Raw genomic sequence first — 22,425 nt, 5'->3', positions numbered from 1 at the left:
AGGCTTGGCCTCCCTGGACACGGATGGTAAAGAGCCAGCAGTGACTCAATGGGGCTTCCTTCCAGAGGAAGTTCCTTCCAGTGACCGTCGTGATGGAAACTGCATGTGTTTGTCTGAGGAGGATGCTGAGCTGAGCTCGGCTTTACACGTGTCTTCTAGAGTCAGACCCACCAGACCCAAGTAAAAGCAAGAGATCAATTTCAAGACAGTGACAGACCAGTGCTATGGGAAGCTATGAGAGCAGGTACGTCCGAACACCATCCAGAGGCCATGTGCAGAGGCCAACTTTCTCCTAGGGGTCTTAGTCTGTTCCGGATGCTACAACAAAATGCCACGGACCGGGTGGCTTATAAACAATAAGCATTTCTTTCTCACAGGTCTGCGGGCTGGAAGTCCAAGATCGAGGTGCCAGCGTGGTTAGTCCTGGGGAAGGCCCTCTTCTGGGTGTGTCCTCACATGGCAGAAAGGGCAAGGGATCTCTCTGGAGCCTCTCTTACCAAGGTACCTTCCCATCCCGAGGGCTCCACTCTCATGACCTAAGTACCTCCCAAAGGCCTCAGCTTCTAGTACGATCACATTGGGCATTAGGATTCCAACATATGAATGGGGTGGGGGACACGCTGTGACCACAGCACTAGTCTCTGGAAGAGAGTGACCAGTTTGGAGAGGATACTCCAATGCTCACTAGTCACGTGGTCCTGATAAGCCTCCACATCTCTGAACTTTGCATAGTCAGGATGCTTGGACGCTTCCTCAGTCCACACCTCATGGTGGAGCAGAAACTCAACAGGCTGGAGAATCAAAAGTGAAGGACTTGACAGGCCAGCTTTTTACTTGCCACTACTCTGTATGTGTCCTCCTCTCTCTAATGGGTGTTTTCTTACAGCCCCTTTCTCTCATCACTTGGCTTTCTGGTCTCATCCCTTCTCTAACTGAAGACCAGCCATAGTTTCTAGGGAGTGGTTCCAACATTCCTCAAGATATCCATGTTGTCTTGTGACTTTCCCGTTCCACTTTCCCACTGTCCAATTATCCTCAACTATGTTTCCCATTCCATTTATGACCCTAGCATTATAAAGAAATCAACGGGTATGAAAAGTCTAGTAAGGGATTGATAGAAGAGCCTGGGGGTAGACTTGGGATTTTATACCCAGTGCATCTTATCACACGGTTGCCCTTTCAGGAAGTTTCAACCCCTTCGGTTCTTGCATCCTCATCCACACGATGAAGATTCTTAAAGCCTTCTCTGCAGGGCAAGTAAGCAGATGAGGCACAGGATGCCTCTAGCACAGCACTCCCCAGGTAGGCCTTCCACGGACCATGGGCTTAGCTCTTCTTCTAATCTTTGTAGAAAACCAGTGACTAAGGGCGCCTGGGTGGCTCAGTCAGTTAAGCATCTGACTCTTCGGCTCAGGCCATGATCTCACAGTTTGTGAGTTCAAGCCCTGCATCAGGCAGACCATGTGGAACCAGCTTGGGATTCTCTCTCTCCCACTCTCTCTGTCCCTCCCCCACTTTCTCTCTCTCTCTCTCTCAAAATAAATAAATACACTTAAAAAAAAAGAAAAGCAGTGACTACGTCGACAATGAACTGATGTATACTGTAATAATCACTAGTAATTAACAACAACAAAAAACCATGGGCACACAGTAACTTACAGAAGTTCTTTCCTTTGATTAAAAAAGAGCATTTCAAATATGCCAAATAACTGGTAACTTAACAATTTAAATTGCCATCAGTAGTGGCCTCTTGAATTTCATAATAAATATGCACGAAATCCTCAAAAACAGAATTCTACTTTCCGTCTGAGTATAGGACTATTTTGTTTTAGAGAGGAGAATATCCCTATGTCTAACTTCACAGAAGCCTATATGATGTTTGTGAAGGAGAATAAGACAAGTAAAATCCCAGCTACTTTTTCCCAGAGAATGCCCCTCCTCTTCCTCTGCTTTTTTAAGAAGCACCAAGCAAGGTCAAAGCCTGGCTCCACTGGGCTGCACGGCGGGTCTCATTACCGCCGCTGGCTTCCCTGGCTCCTGGGGAGACCTTGCTCAAGGTCAGCTGAGCCGGCTTTGGGAGAGCCACACCTGACTGTACCGGTGGAACTTGAGCTCTGAGTCATTTGCTTGGCAAAGAGCTGATCTGGGAAAAGGCAAAAAAGTCAGAGATGCTGGCGTGAAAGGTGGATGAGTCATGGACAAGGAACAAATCTTTCGCTAGGGAGGACCAGCGTTAGGAGACACTAAAATGGAGAAACAGCGGTTTGGGGAAAACTAGCGTGGATTTTTGGTCAGGAGCATTTAACACACACAAAAAGCAGGCCAAGGTTGCTTTTGCTCCCGGCAATGTCTCAAGTATCCAGCACTCACGCTACGAAGGAACAAAAATCTGTGCCAGAGAAGTTTTGGAAAAGGAAGCTTTCCAGGCGAAACTGCCTTTATCACTTGCTTAAGTTTGATTCCAATAAGAAACTAAAACACTGTAACTTATTTCCTCAAATTGTAATCACATGGATAATGCATAGAAACCGTTTGTTTCTTTCACGGTGACTTACATAAACATTACACAGGGGGTTTCATATTCTAGACTGAAAAAACTCAAAAGTTTAACCAAGAGAACACTGCAAGGTCATTTTATGCCTTTCTTTTCTTTTTTAGTTTCCTTGAGTAAGGAACCATGTTTTAAAAAGACACACCTTGTACTCTTAAAACAACGGAATCTTAAATGCACGTCTTGAGTAATAGTGAAAAACACGAATGACAAGATTAGTACCTAGGTCTCCATAGGGTTACTTATCTCTAGTTCAAGAACGCAGAACAAAACAAAGTTTTACTACACTTCAAATGCAAAAACCACCCCAGACAGTTGAACACATTTGGATGGCGAGACAAAAACTATGCTTTGCAACAACGATGTTTTAGAGCCCTTTTGAAGTAAATGTTCCCATCTTATTTACGGGAAAACCAGCAGAAAAACAACTGAAATCAGCTTGTGTACAATTAACTGACTTGGACACAGGGCCAAGAGTTAGGGTCTCCAACCCAGGCGACATCGCATTAATGAGTCAACGTGGCTGAATCTTCTATCATCTCTCCCATGCAGGACCTCAGCTAAATGAGAATACTGACAAATATCGACAACCTCAAGATGGTTATGCCTGGGACAGTAACTGCCTGTCTTCTCCGGAATCTGTCTGGGAGGGAGAAAGGACGTTCCTTCACTTCTTGCATGCCTCTGCGGAACCAGGCACTCCCACAGCTATGTCCTTGGCCTTCTCCAACCCCCTACTAGCTTGCTGTTATCTTAGCTGGCATGTGGGCAACTGAGGTTTCAGAGAAGTAAAGTCCGTTCGCAGGGTTGGTAAGCAGTGGAGCTGAGTTCACACTCGTGTCTGCTCAACCCCTCAGTGTTTTCCTGGCCACCAGGGTCGCAAACTCACCTGCTCTCGGGAGCGAGCCCCCCGGGCATTAACATCGCACGGCGGAGTCTGGATAAGCACGGGAGCTGGGAATCATAAAAGGGACCCACAGGCCCATTGGTGGGGGGCCTGCTTTTAGCACCAGAAAACCCCCTCCCTTGTGGGCACATCGGGATGGGTGGGCTCCTCGAATGAGGCCGAGTGGAGAACACGGGCCCTGCTGGAGGCACTCCCTATGAAATCCTGTGTGCAGGGGCAGTTTTGCAATCTCAGACCTGGGGATGGAGGGCGTGGAGTTCCTTCCAGCCAACAGGAGCCTAGGGCTTTCCTCTCAGCACTTCTTAGATCCGGGATAAGAAGATAAGGTGATGGATTTCAGGGCATCTCACTGGGGGGCACTGTTGGCTTTTTCTGTAATGCCTCTCTCTCCACAGATGGCAGGATTCCACCTGGCACAGGCCGGTTCTTACCTGTCAGCCTAAATTAGATTCTGAAGTTCCTGGACAGTGGTAACATCTACCCAACAATGTCATGCATAATGCAGTAATAATAAACTACAGAATGCATGACACACTATACGGGCAATGGCCCAATTCATATGGATGCTGGAAAAGAGGCTTGAGGAAGGCTGTCAATCATATCGGAGCTTGTGGCCACTTGGGAATATGGCGCTGAGGTTAAGACTGTGCTCTCGTGACGTCTGTGCCTTAAGTGACTGCAGACATCAGTTAACTGGAGAGCTGTCTCTCAACTTCCTAAACATTTCCAATGTCCTCGTTTGGTGATATCAAACTCTCAGCCCCTCTGGAAAAGGGAGGAACCACCTGGACCCTGACCACTGTTCATCCACGTCCTTGCTTCCTTCGGGGGAAAATGGGTCTGGTTCTAGGATGTTTCCAGGCTCTCGATCAGCTCTGGAGACCAGGAAGGAATCCTGGGGTGGTGTGGACGCGGGACGAAATGCCCAGCAGTCTCTTCATGAAGCACGCACATTTCCAGAGCTGTTGGCTATCTGCCAACACTTGCCCCCGGCCTTCTCGGTCTGTCCCTTGGCTGGCCATTAGGTTCTGGCCTCTTGACATGGCCTCCTTTGGGAGCCATCCTGCAAAACTCTCTCTCCCCAAAACTCCCAGGGCACTTAATGCTGGCCCTACACCATTCGGCCTGTCAGAAAACACCATTTCATTCCCCGACCATAGACAGTGTACTTTTCATTAAAGTACAAAGATGTTCACTTTTTAATGTTGCCTTCAAACCCACGCACTGACAAGTAGCTGGTCACTGATTATGGGTAAATACAACACGGCCTTTGAAAGAACCGTCACTGCTAAGCAAATACATAGAAGACATACCATGGAATCCCTTGGAAAAGCCAAAGTACATCAAGGTTACTGTTACTTTTAGTCCTAGTAGAGACCTCCAAGACAGGGGCTCCTTGTTTTTCTTTGTCTTTTTTTCTTTTTTGGTCAGACAGCAAAATATCTGAAACCTCAGCCTCTCAGCCTCTTTGTCTTAATGTAATAAGGCCACAGGTTTTCAGAGAGAATCAATACCTTCTGCTCAGAATGGGTCCAAATCAAGCAATGTACTTACTTGAAAGAAGAATGAGTATTTTATGGACGGTAGGCAGAAGTCACAGGGAATCCTTTCTACCTTAAGCTACTCTCTGCAGCATGCAATATCTGAAAATAGAGAAAAAACTGCTATTGCTTTTTTATTTGACAGAAATAGGCAGGCTACTAGATATATATAGCAATGGAAAATGATGGCTCTTTTAAAAATGCACGCACGAATTAAAAAAAAACAAAACAAAACAGATAACAAACAGGTAGGTACACCAAAATGTGTTAGTTCTCACACACTTCACTTAGAGGCGAAGGGTTTTTTGCTCACCTCAGCTACGCTTTTAAGGACACATTTAACCATGGGCGGCAATTATACAGAAGGACCTGCACGCTGAGTTGTGAGGAGTCACATAAATAAAGGCTGACAGGACGTCATCTCATTTCTGGAACTGCTGCCCTGCACATCCCGAGTCTGAGTCTACCCAAGGTCTGACAGGGTGTTGGCATGTCGAATGGCCTCAGGGCCATCTGGTAGACCACCCCCCCCCCTTCAGAACAGGAAACAGGCCCGCTCAGGTGAGGGGCTTCGCAAAAACCACTCAGCTGGCTGGGGCAGAGCTCCAGGAGTACCCCTACCTGCACTGTCAAGCCCCCATGATAGGATTCATTCATTCATCCATTCATTCATTCATTCATCCATTCATTCATTCATCCATTCATTCATTCATCCATTCATCCATTCATTCATTCATTCATCCATTCATTCATTCATCCATTCATTCATTCATTCATTCATCCATTCATTCATTCATCCATTCATCCATTCATCCTCAAGTACTGGCAGAGCACTTTCTATGAACCAAGTTCTACTCTAGGCTCTGTGGGTGAAGGGAAAAATGTCTGACCTCAGCGTCTCCATTCCAGTGAGGGGAGACTATATTCTCAGAATGTCCCGCTACCATGGTCGCTGGAGACATCTGAAGGCAGCGGGGGAGAGCTAGCCAGGGGTCCACTGGGGGAGGCACATTCCAGGCAGAGGGGGCAGCCAGGGCCCTGAGGCACAAGGAGCCCAGGAGGCTGCTAGGACTGGAGCAGGGGACATGCGGGGACCCAAAAGTAGTGGCTAAGTCTGTGGCAACGGACGAACCAACCAGTGGAAAGCAGGTGTCAGAGAAGCTGATGAAGCACAGAACTTCGGAGGGTACCTACTGAACAGGTGGGCAGAAAAGAAGGAGCCTGGAAGGAAACAATTGAAGACAGGAGAAGAATGGAAGGGGGCTGTTTCCCAGAGGCCAGCAGGCCAGCTCCCAGCTGCTGCCTCTGGTGGTCAGCTCTGAAGGAGAATACGCCCAACACAGAGAGTAGCGGTAGAGCGAAGGCAGAGGGAAGTCAAGGCTGCGATACGACAGCTGTGTAGACGTGGATACGGAGGCCCGACTAGAGCAAAACACTGCAGAATGCTGACTGCAGGTCCCGAACATCGGAAACGCAGGACCCGTATCCACGCAGACGGTTCCCTGGCGGCAAGATCTAATGCAGACTTGTCCTTAAAGTGGACCTCCCCCCCACATTGGGCACGATTTAAAAGACGCCTAAATTCGATGAAATGTGTAAGGAAAGGAAAGAAGAAGGCCTCCATCATAGTAAGGCCAAAGGCAAGTGTTATCATCCACGCCCCAACTTTACAAGCCTGTCTTTAGGGAGCATCGACAAAATAAACGACTCCCACAAAAGAGTCAACAGGCCTCTAAGAGCAAAAGATTATCCCTGGCAAGGCACACGGTTGCAAAAGTCATCACTGAATTGCTCGGGAGTACAACAGTAATGAAGGTATTTTGCGATTCCTTGAAGGTGGATTTTTAAATTACGAGGTACATTTAAATTACTGGATGCCTCAAAAAAGGCTTTTTAAGTCCCATGTTATGTGAATCTACTAAAACATAAATACTTCCGTGCAACAATCCAGGGTGCATTTTGCAAAGGTGCAGAAGGAAAAAAAAAAACAAAAAACGACGGTTTATCTTCAGGACGTTCATTACAGATCACAAACAGGACCACATAGTAAAACTGAAAGTCAATATAAGATACGGAACAGCCCTGTGGCCCACGCCAACTCCTACAAGACACTAGCTCTGGTGGATGTGGTGCAAAGTGAGTGGCAATCAGAAAGTTCTGGATGGGGGGCCGGGCGTTACCATCTCTCTTCTCCTGAAGCCTTCCCTCCCTGCCCTTTCTCCTTGGGATCACCAAGCTAAACGCCTCTGTTCTCCTCTTATCCCCTATTATTATTTATTTCACGGTCTCTCCTCTACCACAGAGCTGTGTCTTCTATCCTTGTCTCATGAATGCTTAGCGCAGAACCTGGCACTTGGTAGGTGCACATCATCACAGAGTAAAATAATAAAAAAAATGAAATACACTTAAATGAGAGCCCTGTGTCTCTTCAAATATTTTTCCAACCCAGGCAAATCTGGGGGGGGGGGGGGTCAATCCTGAGATATTAATCACTTGTTAAGGACAGATGTCCCTTGCTTTTTGCTGTCACAGATGCCCAAGCATCCGGCCAGAAAGCCACCTCAAGGTGCCATACCACAACCTCACATCCAAGACCCTGTACGACACCTTGGTCTTTCTTTTCTGCAATTATTTTCAGGCTGCGATCAGCCCAGGGGCTTTGTGGCATATCCTATTCTACGTGGAATGACTTTTTGTTTTTAAACTCACTACCATTTTTTTCGGCTATGATTACAAGCCCCTAGGAGAAAAAGTCAGGAAGTAGCCCTTGATGTTTTAATTTAAGAAATTAGACATTTTATATTCTAGTTCATGCTAACGGACTTATTTCTGATTGGTTAGAAATGCCGTTCTCTCAGCAGTAAAGAGCCACAGAATTACAAGGATGGGCAGAACAAAATTTTAAAGTGTCTAAGAAACTTATTTTTACTTTCTCATTTCAGAACTACATAAAGAATCCTCTGAGCGTAGTAAAAACAGGTTGTAATTGATCTGAAGATAAAAGTGTAGGTTTTGGTACTCTAAGAAAAGATGGCTGGCATTTTGTTTAGTGCTATTTGAAAAAATGCCCCTTTAGTATATGTTAAAAGGCCCTTTGGGATATCATAGTACCTTACACAATATCCGTGCACATTTATAGTTACATCACATTTTTAAGAAGTTCCTTCTAGACACAGAAAGTCTTTTAAGATCCAGCCCTTGAGAATCAACGTCATTTACAACTATTTCCCACAGCTTCCCAAATGCTAAGTGGGGCTGTGCTCAAAAGGGAGGTTTACAATGGTTATGCAGGACAACAATAATTTACTCTTCAGGCAGCTTCCTTCTTGGAAATTCTGTAAGACTAAGGTGATTAAGGAGGGGTTTCGGGAGATTAGCAGAAGGAGAAGGAGGACAGGCAGTTACGGAGCCGCATCAATTTATTCTTGTGCAGATGAGTGTCCACGCCCAACTGTCAAATGCAGGTTATTTTCCACACCTGCAGCAGGAAGCATGTCAGGCAAAGGATGGAGGGCTGTAACTGGAGAGAGGGGTCAGGCCGTGTGAAGGACAGCACGATCACCGTAACCAACTGCGCTCCCGCCACGGCGACGCAACCTTCTGAAGTCAGAACCAGGCGTGGCTAGGGTCAGGGGAGTCCAAACAGGAAGTCGGAGCTCTCAGGAGGGCGACCCTTCCCACATTCATCCCGTCACACGTGCTATCTTAAAACCAAAACGCTGCCACTGCCTGTAGTCACAGAGAGCCCCTGCCTTACAATGAGTGACTGCCAAACTTTGTTATTTATAGATGACGCTGCATTACCACAAATGACCCCCTTTCTTGATATATTCTTTATTTTTTTTTCTTAAAACTGTGATTTGGGAGAAATGTCACATTAGACAATTTATTACAACCTCCGGATAGACTAGGGAGGGGATCGGGGCGGTGGGGAGTGAAGCAGAGTTAGTATTCTGAAGTTTTCCTCTGCCTAAGAATATACGGAAGCCCTTCCCACCAGATCGTAGCTTTCAATCAAAGCAGTCATTTTAACAAAATACTTAAATGGCACTGTTTGGCTTTTCAGGAGCAGGGCATAATTCCTGACAGCCTTCAGATATCAGCAGGGCTCTCCACTGATAGCAGACCAGACGCATGGTGGCAGCCAGCCAGCCGTGTGACCGGTGAGTCAATACACAAGTTTCTCTGGTCTCCACAGTCGGCGACGGTAAGGACATCAATTGTTAAGTTTGAGGACCAGATGATAACAAGGGGTTCTTCTGTATCAAACAGCTCTATGGCGAAGGTACGCCGAGAAAACAAAAACTCACGCTGCGTTTGTCTGGGTTTCTTGAAGCTCAGCCTTGGCCATTTAGATATTTTTCCTCCAGACTATACCACCTTTATTACACCATTTAAGATTATTTAGGGTTTGATTTGGAAAACAGTCCAGGCGACCATGAATAGAAATTTTCAAGCGTCGTCAGACCTCAAAGTGGTCAGAACCCCACCTTTCTGTGATTTCCTTTCAACTCCGAAAGCAACGTAACATCCCTGTGAAACAAAAGCCCCGAGTGAAAAATTCTCTCTTTGGCACAGCTGAATACGCACCTCTACATATTTCTGGCACAATGGGATATGCTAATATTCTCCATATTAAAAAAGCTTAATGGGAACTACAAACAGTGAAACAAAGAAAGCCATCCAAAATGAAGGCTGCACACATCTTTGCAGAAACAATAGCACATTACTTCTGCGCCGACACCGGGAGAATTGCTCCCCCGTCCTCATTAAAGTGTGTTTCACTGAACTCTCCTCGATTGCTCATTATTCATGAGAGTCTGGACTCCATGCAAACAAAGTCACCCGGCTACGGAAACGCACCTCCAAAGCCACCTAAATTGAGGCAACATCGGACTTTCCAAAACAGAAGAGAACCAATAAGAATCATCCCCCGCTACCTGCACTCTTGAATCCAGGTAAAAACAATATTCCTTCGTGAATAGGGGAGCTGTTTACCAGCCAAGCCTTCTCCAGGAGAACACATTACAGTCTGGGAAAGCTGGAGCACGCGTGATATTAACAAAAGCAAGATCACATTAAAACGGAGGACATGACGAACGCACTTCATTTCATGCATGGCCCTGTTTTTTCCCTGCGAGATAAAGCCTCAAAGTAATTACCATGAACTGAAACTTCTCCAGTGATCTCCGGGAGCCGGCAGCCGGTGCCTCCGATGAACTACAACAAAGACGGACACGTTCTCTCCGGTGCCTTCCTTCTCCTTCACTGTCAGCAGCCAAGCACCTCCGCCGTCGCAAGAACACAGTAGAGTATCTCTGTATCTATGTCTCCAATGCAGCATAAAGAGTACTGTGGAAACCTATCAAACTGGCGAGCAGCAGGGCGAGCAACCAATGAGGAGAGGCTCATGCAGAATCCAGCACATGCTCTCTGAGGCGCAGGCTGTCACCAGCGCTTAGCAGGCTGCTAATCTAATTATAGCTAGTTTGCTAGCACAGAGCTCTTGGAGCAAAAGCACAGGAGCAAATTGCATTTTAATAAATTAAGCCCCACAGACAAAAATCATCTTGATTTCCTGTCATTTTGAAGATGGATGCATCACCTCATAAACGAGAAGTGTTTCTTACAAGTGCATGCCTGTGTGCTCTCCAGTCTGGAGAAACAAAGAGTGGTGAAATCGATGTGCCGTGCCACCAGCTTCCTTCAACTTCACAGAAGCCAGCAGGGAGAAATAATAAAATCGATACCGCGAGGATATTAAAATCCAAGTCCTCTAAAATCTGCGCCTCACTTTATTTACCCTGGGTCAGCAATTTGCCACTCATTTGTCCTAAAGTGCTAATTACTCTCTCAATATCATTGGAAATACCACGCACGTTTGTGTCCATCGGGGAAAAGGGCTACTCAAGGTGTCAAAAGTCATAGTCTTGATTCTCCTGATGAATAATAATTCAGAGTTACAAGGGGTGGAAAAGGATTATCAGAAGTCATTATAAAAGCAAAAATTAAATAAATTTGCCCACCTCACGGTTTAACGGTAGAATCAGTTCTAGAAGCCAAATCCTGTCAGGGATGGTTTGATACAAACCTAAAGGGCATACGTCTAAGTGGCAAACTGGCTGGGTTGAAGTTCTGGATCAGCTATTTCCTACCTTTGTGACTGGGCAAGGGATTGGACTTCTCTGTGTCTCAGAGGCAATAATGGGAGACACCTTGCAGGATTACTGTCAATGGGCTATTAGCACTTAGCACGGGGACTGGCACACAGTGAGTTCTCATCACGCTATTATTAATAGCAGCAATCTTTTCACGACGTCCTATTACCTACCTTCTTTTCCAGTATCACACTACTCTAAAAAAGTATCTAACCACTTCTCCACTGTGGAATTTTGTCAGAAACACCATTTAGAATTAACAGTGACAAGCTAATGGCAGACTTGATTAATCACAGAGAATCATTATTGTATTCACTCTAGTAACAAAAAAAAATATGACACCTCCTTCTTTTTGCCTACGTAATTGCTACAATTTCACTTGATTCTGTAAGAACCGATCTTAAAAGGACTTTTCAGGAAATTATGGGCATATAATTGTATTTCATTTACGACTTGCAATATGGATTATATGATACACATTTTGAAAGTGTTTTCTATGGAATATAAATTGGGGAAAGTTGGTAATGAGAAGTTTGATTAAATTTATTTATTTTTTTTAAATTTTTTTTAACATTTATTTATTTTTGAGACAGAGAGAGACAGAGCATGAACGGGGAAGGGTCAGAGAGAGGGAGACACAGAATCTGAAACAGGCTCCAGGCTCTGAGCTGTCAGCACAGAGCCCAACGCGGGGCTCGAACTCACGGACTGCGAGATCATGACCTGAGCGGAAGTCGGCCGCTTAACCGACTCAGCCACCCAGGCGCCCCAGAAGTTTGATTAAATTTAAATTGACAAATTTATATGAGAAGGGGAGAGGAGAGAAGTCAGCGAGTCAAAGGCAACTTTTGTCCCTGCAGCCTACTTACACATTTGTTTTCCCTGAAAGTCATTTCTTTCTTGTATGTTCCACAAAATTAACAATCCCGGGATGATATTTATCAAATCTGTTAATCTGTTCAGTGTTCTTTCAGTAATTCCCAGAAACTGGTATGTTCTACCAGTTAAGTTCTGATCCGACGATACTGGGCACACTTCTCATTTCTATAGTTTTTATTTTGCTCTGCTTTTTATTTGAAAACCTTGATAGACAGTTGACATTCTCAAAAGGCATTATGATTTGCTCTAAGGAACCAAATATCCCCAGGGATTAATCAGTGGCCATAGAAAAGGAATCCTGCCTAAGGATCATTTTTCATCCACCAGTCTTTGTGTCCCACAACCTGTTTGGGAAATAAGCTAGTGAAAGGGACGACATGGCCCATAAACTCCAAAGGAGAGCACAGAAACTCATGGCCCATCAACTTAAGAATGAAAAAGGGCGTAGAAACGTACACACAGACACAAAGTCGGGGGAAACATGATGGAGACAAGTCGGCTAAAGGAAAGTATTGCCGCGTGCGTTACTTGGAAGCATCGACCACCGAATTATCAAAGCGCAATCAGCATCATCAGGAGCTAAAACTCTAAGAGGAATTGGCTTCAGTGATTTGGCCTAAGGCACAGCTCCCCAGAGGCTGCCAGGATACAGACTAGTAACACTTCCAGGCATTTATCTAGGAAACATCGAACAGCTCTGCCTTCCCCTTCATTTAACAGACTGCTAGCTCAAAAAAAGGCACTTTAAAAAGCTGTTTGATTAATTTCTCTCATGCCTGTTTTGTAGAAGCATTAAACAGACCCTTTCTGAGAGACGGAAGCGACTGTCCTTTCTTCGGTCTTATCTTTCCACATGTTTAGAACCAATATTTGTTTGAAACTGGGTAACAGTTCATTGGTCATCTTTCTTACTGCCACTCTGCTGGGCGAGCCTATATATTTGGTTTTAACCTCCGGAACGAGCACTTTTGTCTCTGAACTTTTGTCAACTCGTCCTTGATTCTGAAAAGCCATTCGCCCCCTCAACGAACGGTGCTTGGCACCTCCTGTGTGCAAAGACCTGCTGGACATTGACAACAGCGGCACAGGCAGGAGTCAGAGCGTTCAGATTCTTAATGGAGCTTCCATTCTAATGAGGGAGATGAACATCAAGCGATTCATTAACAAATGAGCAACCATGATGGCGGTAAACCCTTGGGAAGCGCTGTGGGGGGGGCAGGGGGTGCTGTGAAAGCATGTAAGTGGGGGGTGGGGTGACCGGTCTGTGGCTGGAGTGTGGGTGAGGGCCAGGGGTGTGTCAAGGTCCTGGAGAGGCTGGTGGGACTGGAGGGCAAAGGAGGGACTTGGAGACACAGCCGGAAACAGCATCCACCAGAGAAGGAAGGAAGGGAGTTTGGTCCAAGCCTTCTGAAAATATGACTGCTGATTTCCTTTTCAGTTCTTTCTAGAGTAAGAGGCTCCCACAATCTTCTAGGTCAAAACTTTCGCTTGCCCTGCCCTGTACAAAGAACAGAAACGTGTGCATCTCACATGTGCCACACTGGGCAAGGAGGAGCAGTCACGCACCATGGGCATCAACCTCCCTGAACGGAATCCCTCAATTCTGTTTTCATTCTCTAACCTTGGAGAACGAAGAGAGGAAAGCGTAAGCGTCGAGACTTTCCATACAGAGTTCTGTTAGAGTCTTCTTCTTCCCTTGGGAAAGAAACCAGAGTTCCCATACTAAAAATGATTCTTTCTAAGCCTATGGCTCCTGGATAACTTTAGACTGATCCGAGGTGTCTCTATTTTGGTTGTTTGTCAGACTCCAACTTGCCGCAAGGGGTCCAGGAAAGCTGCTTCTGCTCTGAGGAACCAGATCCGGTTCCACCGTGGGGAGGGCTGCTCATAAGCTGGGCCTCCATGGCCAAGGATTCTCCCACTTGGCTGACCGGAGCCGCAGCTCAGCTCTCCTCTCCCGGCTCTGCCAAGGGAAGGAGCAAGGACCAGCGGTTGACTGGTGGTCCGAGACGTGCCACGGATCCCAGCCCACGTGGAGTACGGGCTGGCCAGTATCAGAACAGCCAGCCTGGGATGGCGTGGCCCTGACCAGCCGCGTTTCCATCATGGGGTTTCGAGGCGCCAACCACCATGCACCATGCAGTCGCTATGCGTGGGACTGGGCAGAGATGCTAACAATCAGCTCCCCCCAGACCCTATGAAGGGCTTTAGCATACCACCGACTCCCAACTCCAAGGGAAAGAGAAGCACGCCCAGGCTGTGAAAGCCTCCTCTGGCTACCAGGGGTGGGACAGCTGATGGAACAGCATATGAGTAGTTAGGAAGTATAGTGCTCTTTCCTTCTCTGTTCATAACACCCAAACACTGGCCTTCTTTCCTTCCTTCCTTCCTTCCTTCCTTCCTTCCTTCCTTCCTTCCTTCCCTCCTTCTCTTGCTTCCCTTCTTTCTTTCTTTTTAGAACGCAGCACACGGGTGCCTGAAGCAGGTGTAACACGGACAGGCTCGGAAAGACCAAAACGGGCTGCTGGAAATTCCCCCACCCGTGCCAAAGACCAGGTGCGGTCCTCAGCACCCCCCCTTCATTCGGATGCTTCGCACACTGCCCCGTGTGCCACGAAGTGACCCCGCGGTGCAAACAGGGCCTCCGACGTTCCTTCGTCCATCAACGCAGGATGCCGTCGTGTGAGTCGGCTCTCGGGGCCTCCTGGGAAGCCACCTGCTGAGGAAGATGATTATGTCTGGACGACCATCTTGCCAGCCCTCGTAAGCAGCCGGTGTGAGTCTTCTCAGTGCGGCTCGGTTTCCAATCCAGCCGTGCATCCTGTAGGGTCTTCTCAAAGCCTGTCTGTGCCATCGCCTTTGCTTGTCTTTCTTTTTCTCCGAACGATTCATATTTTATAGTACCGGCGGAGACAGATGGGAAGGTAGGGGACAGCGAGACAGCTAAGGAGGTATGAATCTGCGGGGCGGCTAGCTCCAGAGAGACTCCGTCCTGGAGGCTGGCTGTGAATGGCTGGCAGTCGCTCGCAGAGTAAAGCCTTTCCGACATCCTCGCACTCTCGGCATCTATCCTGTCGACGAGGACCCAGGGCGGCCCAAACACCCTCGCGGAGGGACTTCACAGGATCCACAAGTGCATGGCTGGACAGCACCAGTCGGTGGTACTTGACCACAGCACTTGGACGGACTGTTTCCCAGGGGCCCCCTCTCCCCATTTCCTTGGGCCCCTTTCCTGCTGTATCCCCCTATAACAAACCTATGAGGCCCTGTCTGCTCTCAGCCTCTCTTCCAGTTTGCCACCCCAGCCCACCCAGCAGACCACCGAAGTTAAGGCTTTGGACTTTGACACGATTTAATCATAGGTCAACACCGCACGGGGATTAGCCCTATCATGCCGATTTAACCAAGAATGTAACTGGTTTCTCAGGCCCAGAGGTAAGAAGTCACTTGGGGGAAAAAGAGAACAAAGAATTCCTTAGGTATGGGACTAACCCTCAAAAAAGTTTCTACAGACAAAATTTACCTCTGCAATGTCCCATACCCTTTTGTACCGCACCCTGACCCCAAGGATGCCCAAGTACCAAGCGCCTACAACCGTAGCAGGCCACGTAGGGCTGCCCAGCCCCCAAACCTCCTCGCGTTCTAAAACTAACCAGCCAGGACTTTGTCCTCCTACAGGAAAACGGGCCTCCTACGCCTGTTGTGCACAAGAAGTAACAAGTCTCCTGCCTTGGGGGTGAGCTCCTGCACCTGTTAAGAGGATGGTAGCCTCAACATTCAGCGTGAATTAAGAAGAACCCACAGAGGTGCTTCCGCGCAGGTCCACGGGGTTAAGAAGAGAGCTGGGATACGTAGTGCAAAAGGGGCTTTCCCCCCACCCCCCCAGACCTGAGAAACTAAACGATTAGGGTGACATAAACAACTTTTGAAATTCCGATGCAAAAAGCACACTTCCGTGCCTAATGAACATCAGATTAAGAAAAATCGTCGTTAGATGATTTCATTTTGCATCTAACTCACAAACACAACATTCTTAGGAAAGCATCTTTTCGATTCAGCTACTTCCTACAGCAGCCCATTTCCACCCAAATGATTGTTTCTTAATTATAAAGTCCAACAGTCAATTACAGGGAGTGTTAAAAGTATCTCAACGCGCAGGAATTTAAGCATTGCATAATAACGCACAGGAATTTAAGCACTGCATAATAAAAGAACTTCTATATTCTCCAGAAACCAAAACTCCTACCTTCCCTTCACTTATATTTATATATGGTTACAAGTCAAACATGGGTTTTTTTTTTTCCAGCCGATGAGGCAGAACGCATAAGGACATTTCATGCGTGTGTAAGTACATGTTGGTATCAGAACACGCATGCGGACAGCAGGGAGCCTTGCTCGAATGGACATTCGAGCAATTAAAAATTAGTATCACTAAGAAACTTTAACAATAACAACAACACAACCATGGTGGTGGAATAAGACATCAGTGATCTATCCCTTAATGGGAATGATTTTAAATAACCGATAAGAGGGGCGCCTGGGCGGCTCAGTTGGTGAAGCGTCCAGCTCTTGGTTTTGGCTCAGGTCATGATCTCACAGTTCGTGGGTTCAAGCCCCGAGTTGGGCTCTGTGCTGACAGCACGGAGCCTGCCTGGGATTCTCTCTCCCTCTCTCTCTGCCCCTCCCCCACGTGTGCTTTTTCCTCTCTCTCTCTCCTTCTCTCTCAAAGTAAATAAATAAACTTAAAAAAAATAAATAAATAACCAGTAAGATTAATCCTCAGCATTCTGACTTGTAGCCTTTAAGAAATGTAAGTTTAGGACAAGGAAGAGAGGGTTATTTGAAAACCTAAAAATAGTAAGGAGACATTGCCTCAGTAGCTCGAGAAATGTATATTGGGCCCCTACTTATGTGATCATGGGTTGAGATATACCATCTTCCTTGATGGCATTTACAGGTGAGGGAGGCAGTGAGCACCAGAGAGCTTGTTGGGAAGGAAGGGAAATCAGAAAGGGGAGCCACAAACCAGGACTTGCTCAGGAACTCCAATTTGTTCCTATTTTGCTCCTTTTCTCGCTAAAATCATGTTGGTTCTTATACACAAAAAATTAATTACCCCATGGGTATAATAATTAAATATTATTAAATAATCTTATATATATCTTATATATATATTATATATAACAATAACAATAATGTATAAACACATCACACATATCATATATAATATGTATACATAAATAATCTTATATAGAATAATATAATACACTTTGAATTGGCTTGCAGTAATATTCCTAAGCATATTACCTTTTCTTCTGTTCTCAAATCATACCATGGTTTAGGGACACTGACAGGCATCTTCTTGGATGTGAAGGTGTTTACCTTATCAATAATCTCTGTTCTACCAAAAGGACTCAGGCTTGGACTCTTTCTCTACTGACCATCGATAATTCCTACACAACTTTAAATTACAATAAATGGACCAACGTCCTAAATCGTAGCTTTGACTCCTAAAGCGGCATGCGTAAATATTTCAGTTAAATGAAGCTTCCTATAATTGTAAACAGTTCTGCATAGTATCAGCCCCCGTTCTTGAGGGCATCTCTACAATTACCGTCCAAAAATCAAGGCATATAATCTTGCATGACTGAAGCCTGCTGCTATTTTAAGCAACAGCTTCAAGGAATCACTTCAAGTATGTATCGTACGAAATGTTCATAATTATGTTTTAACGTTACTAACTTTGAAAGGTTACTTCATCCAAACAAATATCATTTGTTATGAAATTCATCTGGGGTCTTTCTGAAACGTTTAAAGTTTCCTTTAAAGCCTAAGGATAGGTGTCTTGAAAGGGGTCATATGAAAACTTTGGAAGTTATATCCTCCTGAACGATATTCTTTGGGGGGAATTATGTTGCTAGAACAACATCATCATGTACTTCTCACCTCCTATCCCATTACACTTTATACCAATCTACTCCTTTCCAGCTGGCCACCTTGGGTAAATTACTTAACTTCTCCATGCTTGAATGTTCTCATCTACAACATGAGGATGACATTATGTGGATTAAGTGAGTTAATATATACAACAAGCATTTAGAGAGTACCCAGCATTTTGTAAACATTAAGTTCTCCACACTTGGCTGATGGCAAAATTAAACATCCAGGCCAAATGATATTCATGTTATTAGAGAAACCGACCCTCTCTTAGAAAAAGAAGTATATAATATAAATACATAATATATACATAAGTATATAATATAAATACATCATGCCCTGCGTGCAACCCAGAGGGGAAATGTGATACTGTTAAGAGCTTGTTAGTAACATCTAGAAATCCTGGAACTTCAATGAGCATGGCTTTTTTTTCTTCCTGGGGGCAATGTGGGAAAATGTCTTGAAAATGTGACAAATGTGTATACCTTTACCCCTGGCCATTCACCGTGGGGAAATCATCCTACAGACCATATGCAAAAATAAATTAGAAATAATTGAGGATATATGAAAAAATGTATAGAGTGATGGTATTTGTCATATCACACTATCCCTTAGAGAGCCAAAACAGAAAGGAAATCCCATTCAACAATAGCCAATTGGTTACATACATTATGGGGTATAAAATTAATGGAATATTATACTGAATTTAAAAAATTTTTTCTACTGTGCTATCACTAACATAAATTATTTACTAAAGCTTTGTGTTTTTTCCCACTCCCACCCAAGGAAAAGAAAAACCTAGGGTGGCCAGTGTTTAATGAGTAGAGCCCCTGTAATGTCTTGGCCTGGAGATTCTTGTTGCCCCCCCCTGCCCCGGTGGACAGATCTAGCCTACAGCCAGTCTGCAAGGTGCAACTCAGCCTTGCTAACCATGAGGTGAGGAATCAGCCAGTAAGCAGCAGCCTCAGCAACCACGATTTTGATGAGCTAATTGTTCTCAGCCGTAAGTCAAACCATTAGAGTAGGAACCAAAAGTTCAGCCTGGATTGTCAGCCAATTTGCTGATGATTATTAGACATCAGGGCAAGCCTCTGCTGGCGCTCACACAAGCCCTCATTGCTAAGTGCAGCTCAGATATTCCTTACCTTAGTTATTTGGATAATTCTCTCCTTTTATCTAAAAGCGTTCTTACATACTTGGAAGACATGGCCAGGTTCAGACGTCTGGAAAGAAGCCAGTAAGTTTAAGTGCTGTAGAAAATGGAAAATAATTTCTTTGGATATAAAGTTAGAAACATTAGCATGCTTCAAGATCGACTGGGACCTTGGCAGGTGTCTGAAGCTTTATGGATTGTTGCTGCTACAGCAGGAATCAAGTTTAAAATAAGGTAAAGCGAAACAATCCCCTTTTAGCGTGTCTGCCTAGATACTGTTTTTACTTTCACAGTTTAAAAAATCTTGTGAACCCTAGCTCAGTATCGTTAATAGATAATGGTTCAATGGTTTTGTCAGAAAGATATTTCCATTTACACGTGTATATTTTAAAGATAGTTTTATTATATCTAGGGACCAATTTTTTAAGTTCCACAATAGAAATTAATGTGCGAGTGGGATTTGTTTAAAAGAAATCTGCCTTGCAGCAACCTGAGCCCTACTCCATCTATATATACTATTAAGTGTGTAATTACCTGTAAAGTCAAGACTTTTTTTTTCCTGCTGAAAATAATCACCCCCAGTTTCTTTTTTGAATGTTAAGTGTTTTTTTTTTAATGTTTATTTATTTTTGAGACAGAGAGAGACAGAGCGTGAGCAGGGGTGGGGCAGAGACAGAGGGAGACACAGAATCCGAAGCGGGCTCCAGGCTCTGAGCTGTCAGCACAGAGCCCGACACGGGGCTCGAACTCACAAACCATGAGATCATGACCTGAGCCGAAGTCGGACACCCAACCCACTGAGCCACCCAGGCACCCCGAATGTTAAGTTTTTCATACACGGTGACCAGTTTCTGTATCTGGATTCCCTATATGTCTCCTGTTCCTACTTCCAAACGTACACATTCTTTCCATGTTTTCTTTTAGAGCAAAGAAACAATTTTTCATTACATAATCCTGTTAAAGGCAGTGGCAATAATTAGGGAACCCTTTTCCTTTAACTCATGTTCCGCTCCTGGAACGTTTCACCACTCAGTGATTTTAAGGAGAAAAAAATAACGTGTCCCTCAAGAATGAATAAGTTATTTGATGAGAAAGAATCTTCTGAAACTATGAACATCTGACGACTTTCTAAACAAACAAGAAAATCTGTGTTACTTAAGGTTCTTTCTTGGGTTGTCACTTTATGCTTTATGGACACAATAAAGGGGAAAGTTCCTCCTCCAAACATTACGGAAACAGTGTGTAAATCTGTGGCGAGATCTGAAAATCATTTCTGCGGACGTGGGTTCTCTTTCTGTAGGGTATGTTTTCTAAGCACAGCGTCAGTATATCAGGAAGAACAAGCACAGGAAAAGATAAGCTTCACTGCATATTACTTTTATCGTGGGTATGTTATTAACTTTGAAACTGGAAGCGATGGGAAGGACATGAATTCACCTTCAGGAAACTTTCTCGCATCTCTCTTCGGCTTTATTTTCAAAGTCAGATTACAAGCTAATTTACATTTCAGGCAGTCAATTACATTCCTCTTGACTTGACTGCTCCTGATCTTTGCCAAATCAGCGCTCCATTCAGGGAGAAGCTATTTTATTTCTACTGCAGGCAGGTCTTCTTCTGAAGAGGAGAGTTTAAATTCCTTTTCCATGGAACAGCACGTGATGAATGCTTTTTATCATAAAGTCTGAGTCAAGCCTACACAAGTGGATTGTGTACTAAATTACATAGAAGGCTTTTAAGTTAACATCACAGAAATGGTCTGCACTAGGAATAAATGGCATAAAGTACCTAACAGGTGAGCGGAAAAGCGCCACAGGAGCTCAGAGGGTGGCAAGAGAAACTGTCCACCTGAAAGCTTGACGGTACCCACCGCATTTTCTAAAGCAGCACGGGCCGTTTCAGTTGTCTTCCTCCAAAGGCAAAGCAGAATCTTTGCATTTGTTTTTAATGGTGTTTAAGAGCAAATACAATTTGAGGATGTGATGTGAGTCGATGCCAGGCTTTAAAAGATGGTTCCTGGCGTTCCATGAGGACGAGCTGGAGGCACAGACAGTGGTTCTTAATCAATTTTATTTTGTCTATAATGAGCACAGCGCTTCCAGTCAAAAGGGTGGATCCTGGCTTTTGGGGTGAAGTAGACAGAAAAATCTTACGGGTTTTGCTTCTCCACCATTAGTGACGGGGGGCCCAATGGATGAGAATCGACACTCCAACTCCTTTGGATGCTCCAGGTGAGAGGGCCAACACCTCCTGCCTCAAACCCCAGCCGAGGACAGGCCAGGGAAGGAAGCACAGAGAGGGAAGACCTTTCTTGATTTGTAGCTGCTACTATTCTTCAAATGTCCTCATTTTCAGCAACGGAGCTGACACGGAATTTCTTCTCTGATTTTTTTTTCCTTCGGAAACAAACGTAATTTCTGTTTTCCCCAAAGAGGCCAAAAGATGTTCGTGCTGTGTGCCTTTTGGAAAGGATGTATTTTTCAAGGAAGAAAAAGTACTGCTCCGACAACCAAGAGGGAGCTGTACTGAAGCACCGTCATTTTGAACCCTGGTTGGACCCAGCTGTGTGATATTAATTGGAATATCAATTAACCGATCTTCCTTTTTTGATTTACTAGTTTGGGGCTGCTCTGTAGTCTGTGCTCGCTCAGGCCTTCGTACATATTTCTTTTCAGCATTGTTCTCTGACCCAAATTGCAGTGAAATGGAATGTATTACACCAAATTTTTCATATCTGAATAAACCGAACTCATCCAACTGCAAAACACATTCCACCTGCAAAATTCCATGTCAGCGTCAAACATCCGTGATGTTTCACACTTTGTGTTCATGTGTCCCGCTGTGTGGAACCTAGATGGTGAGTCACCTGTGTTCCCACTGATAAGAAAGTGTCCTCCTCCTCCTCGGGAAGGACACTAAGCTGTTCCAGAAAGACACTGAAAGGCCAACACGATGGTGTTAGTAAGAAGCAACTGTTAGAGCAATGACCCAGAAGAGTCCAGAAATAGATCCACAAATACACAACTGATTTTTGAAAAAGGCACTCGGAAAATTCAATGGAGAATGAAATGTATTTCAATAAATGATGACGGAACAGCTGGATACTCATTAGAAAAATAGTAAACTTTGACCCTTACTAAACCGGAGATAGATCATAGACCTACAAGTTAAAACCCAAAACTGTAAAGCTTCTAGAAAAATCAGATGAAAATATTTTTGCAACCCCGAAGTAGATAAAAATTTTCTAGAGCCACGAAAAACACTGTTAAAAAATTGACAAATCGATGGGGTGCCCGGGCGGC

The 22,425-nt window shown here is 44.9% G+C and overlaps 1 protein-coding gene across 7 annotated transcripts in view; it reads right to left on the bottom strand.

Moving 5' to 3' along the window:
- Positions 1–22,425, bottom strand: part of FAM110B (family with sequence similarity 110 member B) — a 145,964-nt gene that overhangs the window by 57,927 nt on the left and 65,612 nt on the right. For 5 of the 7 annotated variants that reach the window (XM_047842815.1, XM_047842816.1, XM_047842817.1 and 2 more), the window contains one exon: positions 5,013–5,101. The exons of 1 other annotated variant lie outside the window; for it this stretch is intronic. The gene's annotated coding sequence lies outside the window, so the exon portion shown is untranslated. Of the gene's footprint in view, positions 1–5,012; positions 5,102–10,161; positions 10,314–22,425 lie in introns of those variants that run through there. One more of the 7 variants, XM_047842821.1, reaches the window with a different exon arrangement.

The sequence above is a fragment of the Prionailurus viverrinus genome, chromosome F2 (genome assembly GCF_022837055.1).
Source record: "Prionailurus viverrinus isolate Anna chromosome F2, UM_Priviv_1.0, whole genome shotgun sequence".
Classification (NCBI taxonomy): domain Eukaryota; kingdom Metazoa; phylum Chordata; class Mammalia; order Carnivora; family Felidae; genus Prionailurus; species Prionailurus viverrinus.
This window is presented reverse-complemented; position numbering and strand designations above follow the sequence as displayed.